This window comes from Oryctolagus cuniculus, chromosome 4 (assembly GCF_964237555.1).
Source record: "Oryctolagus cuniculus chromosome 4, mOryCun1.1, whole genome shotgun sequence".
In the NCBI taxonomy this organism is placed as follows: domain Eukaryota; kingdom Metazoa; phylum Chordata; class Mammalia; order Lagomorpha; family Leporidae; genus Oryctolagus; species Oryctolagus cuniculus.
Window position 1 is genome coordinate 62,393,270 of NC_091435.1, and position 14,288 is coordinate 62,407,557.

At 41.0% G+C, this 14,288-nt stretch overlaps 1 long non-coding RNA gene across 21 annotated transcripts in view; it reads left to right on the forward strand.

The window, feature by feature from the left end:
- The first annotated feature begins 9,483 nt into the window (after positions 1–9,483).
- LOC103350563 (uncharacterized) overlaps positions 9,484–14,288 on the forward strand; it is a 164,398-nt gene continuing 159,593 nt past the window's right edge. For 3 of the 21 annotated variants that reach the window (XR_011387832.1, XR_011387833.1, XR_011387835.1), the window contains exon 1: positions 9,484–9,787. This is a non-coding gene — a long non-coding RNA (uncharacterized lncRNA). The remainder of the gene's footprint in view (positions 9,788–14,288) is intronic. The other 18 variants (XR_011387837.1, XR_011387838.1, XR_011387840.1 and 15 more) reach the window with 10 other exon arrangements.

The window sequence follows — 14,288 nt, forward strand, 5'->3', positions numbered from 1 at the left end:
CCATAAATACCGACCAAATATTCAGTCTGCACCTGAAGCTTCAACTATCATAAACATGACTTGAGTCAGACTTTATTAAGATGCTAAGGTGCTTCAGTTCTTTATCCAGTCAAATTCTGGAAGGAAGCTATTCAAATAACAAAGGTTTCTAAAGAAAAGATTTTTGTTTTTTCCTAGGAGAAAATATTGCAGAGTGTGAAATAGCCTTAACATCCAATGAAAATAAAAATGTCCTCATAGAGATATTCACGTGCACGCGGTGCTTGAACACCTACAGCACACTTGTTGGGTCCCTATTATGTTGCAAGTTGTGTGCTACACGATGAGGACACAGATGATCAGACCCAGATAATGCTCTGCACACATTCCAGCAGGCAAATTAACAGGAAAGACAAGTTTGGTAAGTGCTACAATGGAAACCGAGAAAAATGGTAATAGGTCCACTTGGTGGGGCCCTGGCCTGTTCTGCACTCAGGATTTCTTGACATTTGGGTTAATAGACCTCACAATAAGCTTGTAAATTAACCTAAAAACCTAGCAGCATACCTGGCTCATAGGAAGTGGGCAATAAATGTGAAATGAATAAATAAATGAACTTTCTAGCTTACAAATTAGTCTTGAGCTATAAGCAAACATCCACATCAATTATAAAAGACGTTTTCATGAATACAAAATATCTAAAATGCCCACAGGCCTAAGGCAATTTGAATTCAAGAAAGATGCCATTTAAATACAAACCTCATACTTACCAGCTGAAAGCATATATAAATTATTTGTGATGCCTATTAGGGCTATTTAATGAAACATTTTCAGCAACTCAGTAGAACATTTCCCTTTTTTCCCTCAGATAGACTACTTTTCCCCAAATCTCAGCCACTCTATCTGGCTTTGCATGGATGATCAATTACAAGGAGCTCTAAGGGTTCCCATTGTTTGCCAGCCGTCCAGAGGAGATCTGGGCTTACAGGAGAGATTGGGGTGTGGGAAGGGCAGGAAAAGGTTGATTTTTCTTGCTGAATGTATACAGATGATCCAAGCTTAGGCAGTCTAGCTTCTTGAGTGGGTGATTTGAGACCAAGGTTTAACTCCACCAAACAGGCCTCCCAAAAGACATTTCACTAGAATAGAAGCAAAATGCTACATACTTTGCTCACCTTGTCTTCTGATCCTGTGTTTTGAACTTTTTAAATTATTCACCTCACACTCTCATAAATAACTCCAGGCTGGGGGCATCATCCGTGCAGTTCTCTCTAATCACCAGCAAGCCCAGCACCCTACACAAGGAAGCACGGACAGCCTGCTCCTGGTGATTGCCTCACATTATAAGCCACCTCGTGTGTGAGCTGCAAAAGCTGGCACCTGTCAAAAACACACTTTAGGCAATGTCTCATGTTAAGAAGAATTTCAAATATTCAAAGAAGCCTTGAAAGCATTGACAGGTATTGGCAATTTTTTTTTTCTTTTAGCCCTATGAGTTTCCTCCACCTCAGTTCTGCTACCCTTAGAAAATAGTTCCAAACTCTCCAGGTAGAGTCCCAGGGACTTTAGAAGAAGGAGAATATAAACGTGACTCCATTGTATTCCCCATCACACACTTGTAGAGAAGATCCACTTGTCAGCAACTCAATGAAATTGTGCAGCCAATTATGCCAACAGTTTTGTTATATAGTAGCACTCATACAATTTAATTAGAACAATTAAATACATACAATCTGGGTTGCAAATGGTTAAAAAGGCAAAAGCAGGTTCCAATAAACTCAATTTTGTATAACAAAACAGTGGGCAAATTAATTCCCCCCCCCTTTTTTTTAATCTATGTATTTATTCGAAAGGCAGAGTAACACAGAGAGAGGGAGAAACACACAGAGAGAGCTTCCATTCATTGGTTCACTCCCCAGATGGCCCCCAATGGCTGGAACTGGGATGATCTGATGCCAGGAGCCAGGAGCCAGGAGCTTCTTCCGGGTCTCCTATGTGGGTGCAAGGGCCCAAGCACTTGGGCCATCTTCCGCTACTTTCCCAAGGACAACAGCAAGGAGCTGGATTGGAAGTGGAGCAGCTAGGACATGAACCACTGCCCATATGGGATGCTGGTGCTGAGGGTTGCAGCTTTACCCAGGATGCCAGCCCCACAAAACACTGGTAAATTAATTCTTGATTCTGAAAGAAAAGTAATTAAGTTTAAACTTCTTTTGAAAAAGTGAAGCATGATTATTTTCTCAGAACTGTATCTACTAAATACATGAAATCTGTTCTCTTTATATTAAAAAAATTAAAAAATAAGTCTCATTTTCTCTGCTCTCTGACACTGAAGAAAAATGCAAGTTTCCACCTTATCTGCAGTAGGCACATGGCCACAGATCTCACAAAGCATTACATAGACAGAAATACTAAAAATAAATACACATTAGCAACACTAGATACAATTTTTGTGTTCTTTTTTTCATTAACAAAATTTTTCAATGTCCCTAAGAGTCTGCATTAAAATAAATATTCCTAATTCTTCCTTCCAGGTCTATATAAATAACACTCCAATGTCACTTTTCTCTATTAAAATTATATATACATCTGGTCCTACGGTTTGGATATTTGTTTGTGTGTTTCCTATCCCCCAAAGGTTCATATGTTAAAAGGTTGATCCCCAAAGTCTTATGTCAATGATAGAAAATCAATCCAATTGTGGTACAGAGTAGGGCCTATGGGAAGTGGCTGGATTTGACTGGGTCTTCCAGGTAGTCTCTATGATTAAATCCTGGTAGCTATAGCAGAGACCACATGGGCACAGGTAGACAGGCAGGTTCCCTCTTGTCCTACATTGCCCAGTGCCAGCTTCAACTCCACCAACAAGAACCCCATCACCAGACACTAAACCAATGGGGCCCACCTCCACAACCATGAGCTGAAATAAACTTCCCTTATTAAGTAGCTTGTCTCAAATATTTCATTGTAATAAAAAAAAAAAGCTGACTAATACATCTGGTTTAGACAGGAACCGCGTAATGCTAGGCAATTTATAAGTGCTCAGTACTCACTTAACAGATACTTATTTTTTTAAAAAAAGATTTATTTATTTTTTTAAAAAAGATTTATTTATTTTACTTGAAAGTCAGAGTTACATAGAGAGAGAAGAGGCAGAGAGAGAGGTCTTCCATCCACTGGTTCACTCCCCAATTGGCCACAACGGCCAGAGCTGTGCCAGTCCGAAGCCAGGAGCCAGGAACTTCCTCCAGGTCTTCCCATGCAGGTGCAGGGGCCCAAGGACTTGGACCATCTTCTTTCTACTGCTTTCCCAGGCCATAGCAGAGAGCTGGACAGGAAGTGGAGCAGCCAGGTCTCAAACTGGCGCCCATATGGGATGCCGGCACTTCAGGCCAGGGTGTTGACCCACTGTGCCACAGCACCGGCCCCTATTTATTTATTTGAAAGGCAGAGTTACAGAGAAGAGGCAGATCTTCCATCCGCTGGTTCACTCCTCAACTGACCTCAACGGCTGGAGCTGGGCCAATCCGAAGCCAGGAGCCAGGAGCTTCTTCCAGGTCTCCCATGTGGGTACAGGGGCCCAAGCATTCAGGCCATCGTCTGCTGCTTTCCCAGGCCACAGCAGAGAGTTGGATCAGAAGTAGGGCAGCCAGGACTCAAACTGGTGCCCATATGGGATGCCAGCCCTGAAGGAGGCAGCTTTACCTACTATGCCACAGAGCCGGCCCCCAACAGAAACTTATTACAAATACAATATAAGCAAACTTCTAAGAGCTGGAGTACTAAGGCTTCAGCAAAAATACATACAAAGAAGAGTCAGCATTCTTGATTTGAAATTTCAATACAAACACAGTGAAATGTAAAGAGGAGAAGGGATAGAGTAGAACAGGATGGAATGGCATGGCATATAATGGAATTAAAAAATAAAATGAAAAGGAACCTTGGCCTCACTTTCATGATTAGTGTGCTAGTATTCTACATTTTCCTAAATTACTGTAAAAGGCTTGAAGACATAGTCTGCCCTATTTCTCCATATATTTAACACTTATCGCAGTGGAGAATATAAATTTAAGTGAGAAATGGGAATGGGCCAGTGAGTAAGACGCCGACAACCCAGAGTGCTTGAATTTGAGTCCTGACTCCACTACTGATTCCAGCTTCCTGCTGATGTTCACCCTGAGAGGCAGCAGGTGATGGCTCAAGTAGTTGGGCCTCAGTTATCCACATGGGAGACCTCTGCTGGGTTCCTGGCTTCTGGCTTAGGCCCTGGCCCACCTCCAGCCCCAGTCATTGTGGACATTTGGGGAGATGAACCAAAAGGTGGGGTGGCTCTTTCTCCCTCTCTCTCCCCCTCCTCCCTCTCTCTCAAATACATTTTAAGAAAAATTTTAAAACATATAAAATTAAAAATAATAAAATAGGTAAGTTTGGTTGAGAAGATAAATGGATACCAAGATATCACGAAAGAGAAACAGAGAATGACAGCAGTGAAACTAACTGTGAATACAACCAGGCAAGCACTAAGGAACCAGATCACTGTTACCTGACATAAATCACGTAGATGTTTTGCCAAATTTTTTACTTCTTAAAATCCATTATGTGCCTTTGAAGTAGGGACTTTCTTAGTGGTATTTACAGCAAAAGCTAAATCTTTCAAGGGCAGCTCAGGCTACATTTCAAGCTTTATCATAACAAAAAATACTTTTAATTTTCTAACTATTAACAGATTTTTCTCTAGCCGGGTTCCTCATGAAGAGAGACTGAGCAAAAACCAAAGGCAGAGGCGAAGACTCTAGCTTCTAAACTGCTTTTCTGAGAGGGGCCCCTGGCCCTCAAGCCCACCGCAAGCTCTAGCAGCTGGGGTTGTTGTGGTCTGAAACCTGGGACGCAGCACGTGCCACGGGCAAGCTCACACGCATTCGCACGTGGGCGGACGCCCAGCCAGGAGACGGCTGCTGACTGCTGTAGAAACGGCTGGGAGGGCCAGGGAATCAGCTCCAGGGGTTCTGTGCCTCTGCTCCCGTTGAGAGGCCCCAACCCAAGGCCTAGCAGTTGTGAGAAGCTTCCTGGACCACACCCGGGAATCGGCAGTAGGGCTGAAGGCTGCCTGGCTCCTCCGCGAGGCTCCTTTCTCCCCAAGCTCCTTGAGGAATGCAAACCATCTGTTCAGGGCTCAACTGTTTCACCCTCCATGTCTGGAAATCATCCATCATTCCCTCCGTTCGGGCACTCTGCCCTCCATTTTCTCAATCGAATCCTTGCTCTCTCTACCAATATTATCATCTCCAGACCACCGCAGCGGCCTTGGGCTCTGCCCTCCTCGGAAACTTAAAAGGGAAACTGGATTCATCAGCCAAATAAATGAATCCCATTTCTTTTCGACATATGGGGGAGTAGGGAAATTTACTTGTAATTTCCTTGATAGTCATCTTTTTAGAAAGCAACCCATTAAATTATTCGGCTTAAATCTTCGAATTACTTGGCTAACTTTCTCTGATAGCAGGAAGCGCTGCATGAAACCTTGCAACGTCACGGAAACTTTTATTTCTGAAGTCAGTACTTCCATAAGAACAGCAGGGGGCAATAGCATACCAAGAACCGCACGCAGCGGCCCAGCCTCGGAAACACTGTTGAATTACTGCGCTGGGTCTCCGTGCGCCGCCGCGATGAGCTCAGCGCTCTGATAAGTCTTTTGTTGTGTGTCCTATTTTACAAGGCAGCGCTCAGTTTTCTATAGGAGTTGTGACTGAGTCAGACAGTATTACACTGTGCCAGCCTAGCTTAGGAAAAAGAACCGTGAAGAAGAAGAAAAAAGAAACAGCAAAGTGGAAAGACAAAATGCTTCCAAATGAAACATGAAGACAAGGAAGTAATCCTGCCTACAGTATATAGAGTTTGTCCCGTCTCTACTCTCATTCTGGACAGTTTGTCTGGATTGCAGACAATTCATGCCTAGTGCCTCTCTCTCTCTTTCTCGCTCTCTCTCACACATACACACACCATTACAAATCACTTTGTCATACAAATGTCTGGTAAATCAAATGTCTTCATAAAGAGATTTAAAAATTTTGCTTTAAGCTGAATACTGGACTTTTTAAAGAATTCCCACACACGGATGTTTTCAGGCCTTTAATCCAACCTCTGGAAGCAGAATGCTAATGCTTCCTGCTTCCCGAACATTGTCCCGAACACGGACACGTGTGTTACCATTCCTCCCAGAAACGCACAGCTTCGGATAAAGCACGTTTCTGTCCGATGTGTTTGGAAGTAGAACCTGAAGCGCAAACTTAAACATCGGAGAATTGAAGGATCTCTGCCTTGGAAGGGAGTGGGAAGGGGGTGTTGAGTGGTCCAGCCCTCAAAGGCAGCAAGTATGATACTTCTTCCACGCCTCATTTGAGCTACATCCCACAATATAATAGCCACAAGCCTGACTTCCTCTTCTACCAAAGCTGGACTTCCCAGGTCTATTAATATGTTCTCACAGAGTTGTAATTTTATTTTTGTGGTAATGGCAGAAGTAGTAGTATTTCAACATCTCACACCAACATTCTTGCAGGTGGCAGCCTCTGCTCCTCCAGGACTGGCAGGATCCCGTTGGAGCCCCTTGGCTGTGAGCTCTGCCTTTACCTCATATGACTCTGCTTGCTGCACTGTGGCTACACCAGCTCCCTTGGTTTATCCATACAATTCATTCTTTCAACTACTTCATGTGCTAGTGCCAAAATCACTTTCTCAGTGAGACTTTCCCTGATCACTTCCTCATCTTTATTCTTAAATGGCACTTATCACCACCGAGTATGCTAAATATTACACATGCAAATATAATAGATAACTGAAACCAGGCCAGTAGAGGGTTTAATTCTCTACTAAAGGGAAAATAATCTGGTTGATCCCAAAAGAAATCTCTACTCTATGCTGTATATAGAAGACAAAGGCACACATCAAACAATACAGAAATGAAAAGAAGGATGGGCTAAGGTATACAAAAAATGCAAATAAAAAAAGAAAAATAATGGAGATTTTTGAGATTCAGTATAGTAGAACTCAGACCAAGCACCAGTATTAAGACAAAGAACACCTTACAATGCTGAAGGCTATAATTCACAGTGAAAAGAAAATATTTATGAAAAGATTTAGGGCAAGTAACGTAACAGCTACTTTCCTTACAGCAGAAGTTACAAGTGATTCAAAGAAAAATAAAAACAGAAATAATAGCAAATGTTAATAAACTTCTCTTAATGTAGAACTAAAAAGTACACAGAACATTTATGAAATTAACTTTATGATTTAGAAATGGAAACATGCATATACCCCAATAAGTTGCATAAAGAAAAAATATTTTATACCAACAATATAAAACTAAAAATTCATAACAATTCATACATAGGAAGTGTTCCTGTTTTGTAATTTTAAATTCTTCTATTGAGCAAAACTCGACAAAGTGAAATAGCAGGTGATATTTATAGTTTCTAGACAAAAAATAACATGATAGCAGAGTCTACAGGAGACAGCAGCCTAAGTGTTCACAGTGAAATTCATGGATTTCAATACCTATAGCAATAAAAATATCACATGAAATAAATGAATTAGAAACTTAAAAGGTAGTCATTCTTAAGGCTCACTTTTTTTCCATTTGGACTTTAAGCAATCTAGATTAAAATCAACATAACACAAGTCTAGCTAGATTTAATTGCATTTAGCGTTTTTACTATAGTTGGAATATTTTTGGAAAAGTAAATAAACAATTACATTGCTACCATTAAACACCTTTATGTGTACAGATTGTAGCCTTCAAATACTATTTTCACTGAAGACAATGAGGACTCCTTGAAAATAGTTGATGTATAATATGACACTAGCACTGTGTCAGAAAGCAAAGAAGCTACCAAGATATTTGGGGTTGTGTCAGATCATTGTAGAAGTCAAAGATAGCCAAGGATGGGCAATTTGAGCTTCAAAATGTATGATCACTGAATTTAAGTAAAAATATCAATAGAAGTGCAAGTATAATCAATGGAAAAATACTAGATGTAATAGGATATTCAATATAGTAGCAAGATATAATATATTTACAAGTCAATACCTTCATGTATTTAAGCAGTTACAGGGAAAAATACAAGAAATTATTCCATTCACATTACAAACAACAAAAGAAGAAATTTCCTGAGAATAAAATTAAGAAATGGGGGAAAACCTGTATAAGAAAAACATTAAAGCTTTTCTGAAAGACACAAAACTGTGACTTACTCTGAGTAAAAGGAAAAGTAAACCTTGCTCTTCAATAGGAAATGCAACCTCATAAATTGATGACAATTGTTTAAAGTTTATTTTTGTGGAACTAGAGTACAATAGTTTACACAGAAAAAAAATAAGCAAAAATATAAAAGCACATTTTTAGGAAAAAAAAGTGATTATGCAGCCCTAGTCCTATTAGATGTTGCAATATATCGTAGTCCCCATAATTTAAATATTAGCAAATTAATAGGCAATCCAATAGAAAACACAGATGCAGACCCAAGTACAATGTGAAAATTTATGCATGTAATAAAACCAGTATCTCAAATCACTGGAGGAAAAAAGATAGCTTTTTAAAATTAAATGTTGTTAGGACAGCTAAATGGTTATTTGAAAAATATACAAAATTGGATAAAAACATCACCTAATTGGAATTGTTGTTAAAACATCATCACTCTTAAAATGAGGAACCTATCCGACTTTCCCAAATTGAAGGATACTCTGAAGACCACCGGCCCCAGTTTTTCAGAAATGTTAATGCCAGGGAAAAAAAAAAAAGCAAACTGAGGAACCGTTCCAAGTTAGAAAAAACTAGAGATTTGATAGCTAAATACAATACATGGCCCTTGTTATATCTGATTCATATTTTACAACGAGGTCATCAAGGACATTTGGGGAATGATTGAGATGTGACTATAAACTCAAAGGTTAATGTAACAGTGTGTTTTTTTTTTTTTTTCCTAAGTGTGATGGCGGTATTGCGAGTCTGTAGGACAGCAGATCTCAACAAGGGCAGCTGTGCCCCCACCTCCAGCACCACCACCACACATTTGACAAAAGTGTCCAACGACATTTTTGGCTGTCGCAGTTGGAAGAGCAGGTGGCTATTGGCATCTAGTAGGAAGCCCAGATATGCCCCAACTAGTGCGCGCACACACACACACAGACACACACAGGATCCTTTTTCCCTACATGCCCGTAGCACGGAGGTAGGAAAATCCCTTCTTCTCAGGGACACACTAAATACACCGAGACACTAAGCTAAATCATAAGAAATGGGCTTTGGCACGTACGTCGGCAAGACTTAAAGGTTAGGGTTTACGATGTTTATAACCAACTCTCAAAGCACTCCGTGTGTGCTCCGGCCTGGCTGCCTCCTCTCCAGGGAAGCCAGGAGCCGGCACGCGCTCTCCCGGCGGCCGGGAGGAGACCCCCGGGCCTGCGCGGGGGGCGGAGCCGGGGCGCGGCGCTGCGCAGGCGCCGTGGAGGCCGGCCGCGCCCACGCGGCGCTCCCCCAGAACTCGAGCCCGCCCCGGGGACCGCTTGGTAGCGGTGCGGCTTGCGGGCTCAGATGGCTGCTCCTGGAGTGACAGCGCGGCTTTCTGGCTTGGAAGGCGGGACCGCTACTCCTTTGCGATCCGCGGAGGGCTGCCGTGGGTATCTTCAGCGCCTTTGGAGCCCTGCTTCCCGGCTGCGGGCTTCAGAGGCTAATTTTTACACTTTGTTGAGTGGATCGCGACTTCCCGCGCCTGAGGAGCCTGGCCGGAGCCTGCAGCGAGGGCATACCCAGGTAAAAATTTTAAGTTTCAGCTTTTCCTGTGTGGAATCTCCACTTAAGGGGTTGGCTGTTTCTGCCAGGTAGCAAATAGTTTTAGGGTTTGCAGGTCAGAACCCTCAGTCGCATATGCGTCTTTGGTTTCACAAACTCATATCAATGTACAAAGCACTCTTAGGAAAACGGGGAGGTTACAGGGATCGGAGTCTCGTCGTGCAGTGGAGCCAGCACTCCTTCCAGGTCCCGCAATAGGTCTGCAGCAGGGACCAGGGTTCGGTGAAGACCGCGACCTACCGCTAACTTGGGTGTCAGCTGCCCGGGCTTAGTTCACGGTCTCTTGGGTCCCCACCTGCACCTGTTCCTTTGCTCTCCCTCCCGGGGCGGTGGCCAGGGCTGGTGGTGAGTGGTTAGCCGTCAGCAAACCGCCGGGACCAGCTGCTAAAATGGCATTCGCTTCCCTCTGGAAGCAACAGCCCGAGTCTCCACAGACTAAATGGATTCGTGTAAAAGGAAATTCACGATATCTCTCAGATGTTTGTATTTTAATAGCTTTTTTAAACTTATAAATGGAATGTGTGTTCACTGTGGTAACTTAGAAAGTACTAAAAAGTAGGAAACTCCAAATTCTCCATGATCTCAAGCCACATAAAATAATTGTTTAAAATATTTATGTGTTATTTTTGTGGCCTTTTTTCAATGCATACTGATAGGGCAATGTATTGAACAACTGGATTTTTTTTAAATGCCTTAAATTTTTGTTTTGTGTTGTGTATAGAAAACTGTACAAATTATCAATATACACTTTCAATCAGTACACTTTCAAACAGAAACACACCCTTGGCAGCCACTACCCATATCAAGAAATAAAACTATTCCTAGCTTCCTTCATTCACCTGCTGAATTGGGAGCAATCTCTCTCCAAATGTAACCACTGCCTTATCCTCAGATATATAGTTTAGTTTTGGCTGTTCTTGAATGACACGTTAATTATTCAGTGAGTATTTAATAGTAGTTGGTTTTGTTCACTCCATATTATATTTGAGTTCCTCGATATTGTTTCATGTACCAAGTCTTTTCTTATTTTCTTCTCTTTTATGTTGTATGGCACTTAATTGTATGGAAACACCCTGTTTTTCCTTTATACTATTATTTTTCTTAATAATGGCTTTAGATATAATTTACATCTCCAATTTTTCAATTATAAGTGTGCAGATTAGCGTATGTGTTTTGGAGTATATATACAGATATGGGCGACTATCCCTAAATGCGTTTTAGAACATTCTCTTCACCTGAAAAGCAACTCTAGACTTTTTAGGTACTAACCTCCAAGCCCTGTCTGTATCCTTTCCAGCATCAACCATTCACTCATCTTTCTGTCTCTGCAGTTTTGCCTGCCCTGGACATTTCACAAAAATTGAATCCAGGATGAGATCTTGTGATTGTTCCCATAAACTGATAATGAACATTCAGATTATCTCCAGGTTCAGGGCTATTAAAATAATGGATGTGTGAACATTAGTCTGTCTGCCTGCTCACATAGAAGCAGACTCTGTTGGGATAAATCCATAAAATTGGGTAGCTTGGACATAAGTATGTCTGTGATCGTCAGTAGTTAGATTGCCAAAAGTTTTACATATTTGCTCTCTCAGCGGTGTTGTGTACTCAGTGCCCCCACATCCTCACCAACACTGGGGATTGTGTGGCCTTGATTTCCAGTTCTATGATGATGATTAATGATAAAGAGTGTTTTTCTTATTATTATTGGCCAATTGGATATCTCATTTAATACAGCTTTTTAGATATTCACCCATTTTTCTATTGGATTATTTATCTTTTTCTGTTCTTTCTGAACGCTGCATACAAACACCTTTTCTAATAGACGGTTCACATTTAACTATCTCGTAATCAGATTTTGATAAAAGTAAATTTTAGTTTTTATTGAAGTTAAATTTACAGATCTTCCTCCATGACTGCGTGTCTGCTCCTGAGTTATAAACATGTGTATTCTTTGCTTGTATTTTGTATTAAAAAATAAGAAAAAGAACCCTTTACTGTTGAACATGTTGGCATTGTTCCTTTTTTTTTTTCCTCTTTTAGGGACATTTTGAAACACATTATTCTTTTTCTGTTGTTTTTTCCTTTTATAAATTTGTTTTTAAAAGGCTTTATAAAGGGCCTTTTACAACCACCACCCGCCTCCCACCCCCATTCTTTTTCCATGATTACTGCCTTTGCTGATCTGTAAGAAATTATTGCCTACTCTAAGGTCACAATGACTTTCTCCTGTGTTACCATCTGGGAACTTGTCTTTTCTTTGAACACTTACATCTAATAATATGTACAATTGATTTTGGAGTGTGATTTAATTAAGGACTGATTTTTTTTTTCACATATTGCATCCCCTTGACCAGTGTCATTCTTGAGAAAAAAAATTAACCTTTTGTTATTGTTCTACAAAATCACTTTTATCATAAATCCACAGAAACAGATCTATAGATATTAGAATTAGTAGACAAGGAGTGTAAAATAACTGCCAAATGTGCTAAAGAATCTTATTAAGGGTGGATATAATAAGTAAAGACATAGGAAATTTCAATAGAAACACAAAACAAATAATATAAAAAGGTTAAAATGGAAATCCTACAGCTGAAACACGTAATTGAAATTATTTGATAGGATTATTAATAGATTTGACACATGGTAGAAAGAATCATTAAACTTGAAGAAAAATCATTAGAAATCATCCAGATTTAATGTATGTGGAGAAGCAATAAGTTTAACTCAACAGAGCATCAGTGATTTGTGAGATAGTGTCAGTAAGTCTAATATACACAAAACTGGGCTCCCAGAATGTAAAGAGAGAATATGAGGCAGAAAAATATTTACAAAACCTTGCCAAGTTTGATCAAATATATTTTATCTAGAACGTTTACTTGTTTTCAGTGAGAAGTTGATCCCAGTATCAGATTGCCATTAATGGAATTTAGAAGTTAACATAAATGAAGTTCTATATGAGTGATCCACAAGACATTTTTAAAGTCACATAAAATGTGGAAAAATATCTTGTTAGATGGGACTGTCCTGAGCATAGCTATACCTTTTTATTTTTTTTAATTTATTTATTTGACAGGTAGAGTTACAGACAATGAGGGAGAGAGACAGAGAGAAAGGTCTTCCTTCCGTTGGTTCACTCCCCAAATGGCTACAACGGCCAGAGCTGCGCCAATCCAAAGCCAGGAGCCAGGTGCTTCTTCCTGGTCTCCCATGCGGGTGCAGGGCCCAAGCACTTGGGCCTTCCACTGCCCTCCCGGGCCACAGCAGAGAGCTAGACTGGAAGAGGAGCAACCGGGACTAGAACTGGGTGCCTATATGGAATGCTGGCGCTGCAGGCTGAGGATTAACCTAGTGCGCCATGGCGCTGGCCCCTAGCTATACTTTACAATTAAATGTTGCCTACCCACTAAAAACCAGTAGCACCATCCCCATCATGGTAAAATGGTGCAGTTTTTCAGAGCCTCCCACCATGCAGGAAACGACCACACTTGCCCTGAGAGCCCCTCTCTCACAGTACCCGCCATGGCGTCCTCCTTCCATGCCCCTTCCAGCCTCATCTTCTGGGATGAGGCTCCTGAGTCTCAAACCACTGGCCTCCTTCTCAGGGCACTGGGGATTGCTCTTCTGCCCTCCAGAATGCTCCTCCCGGGAATTTCCACATGAGATGTAAGTTTTCTCAGTGAAGGCTTGTAGATTAAAGAAAAACACCAGAAACTTGTACATTCTCGCCCCATCTGAGCTCCTTTGCTAGGGCTACCACAGCAAAATGCCATAGACTGGGTGTCTTAAGCAACAGAAATTAGCTTTCTCAGTTCTGGAGGCTTTTAGAAGTTCAAGACCAAGATGTCAGCAGGTTTGATTTCTCCTGAGACCTCTCTCCTTGACTTGCACTTGGCTGCCTTCCTGGGATTTTTCCTCCGTACGAGTCCCTAGTGCCTGTTTGTGTGTCCAGAATTCCACTTACAAGGACATTAGTTACATTGGATTGAGGCCCACACTAAGGGCCTTAGCTTTCCTCCTTAAAAGTCTCTTTTCTCCAAATACAGTTACCTTATGAAATCCTGTGGGATTAGGACTGCACTGTATGGATTTTGTAGGGGAGAATGCAGTTGGGCCCTTAACCATCCCTGGTTGATTTTTATCCATAGCCCTTATTTTAAATATAATGTATTTTCATTATTGTTTTATTGTCTCACCTAGGGTTCTACTAGATTACAGATTCCATGAGAGAGGAATTCTAATGAGTTTTTTCTCTGTAGTGTCTTCAGAACCTCAGATGAGTTGAAAAATTACAGTTGTTGATGTTTTTTACTCAGGGCCAGCATCTGTGCAACTTCAGTTGATTCTTAATAACTCCCTTTATATTTCAGGACATTCTTTCATTTTTTCATGAATTAAGAAAGCCCTGATTGTATTCCAGTAATTTATGCATTGCTAAGTTATGTTTGAGTTTCTTAGCAGA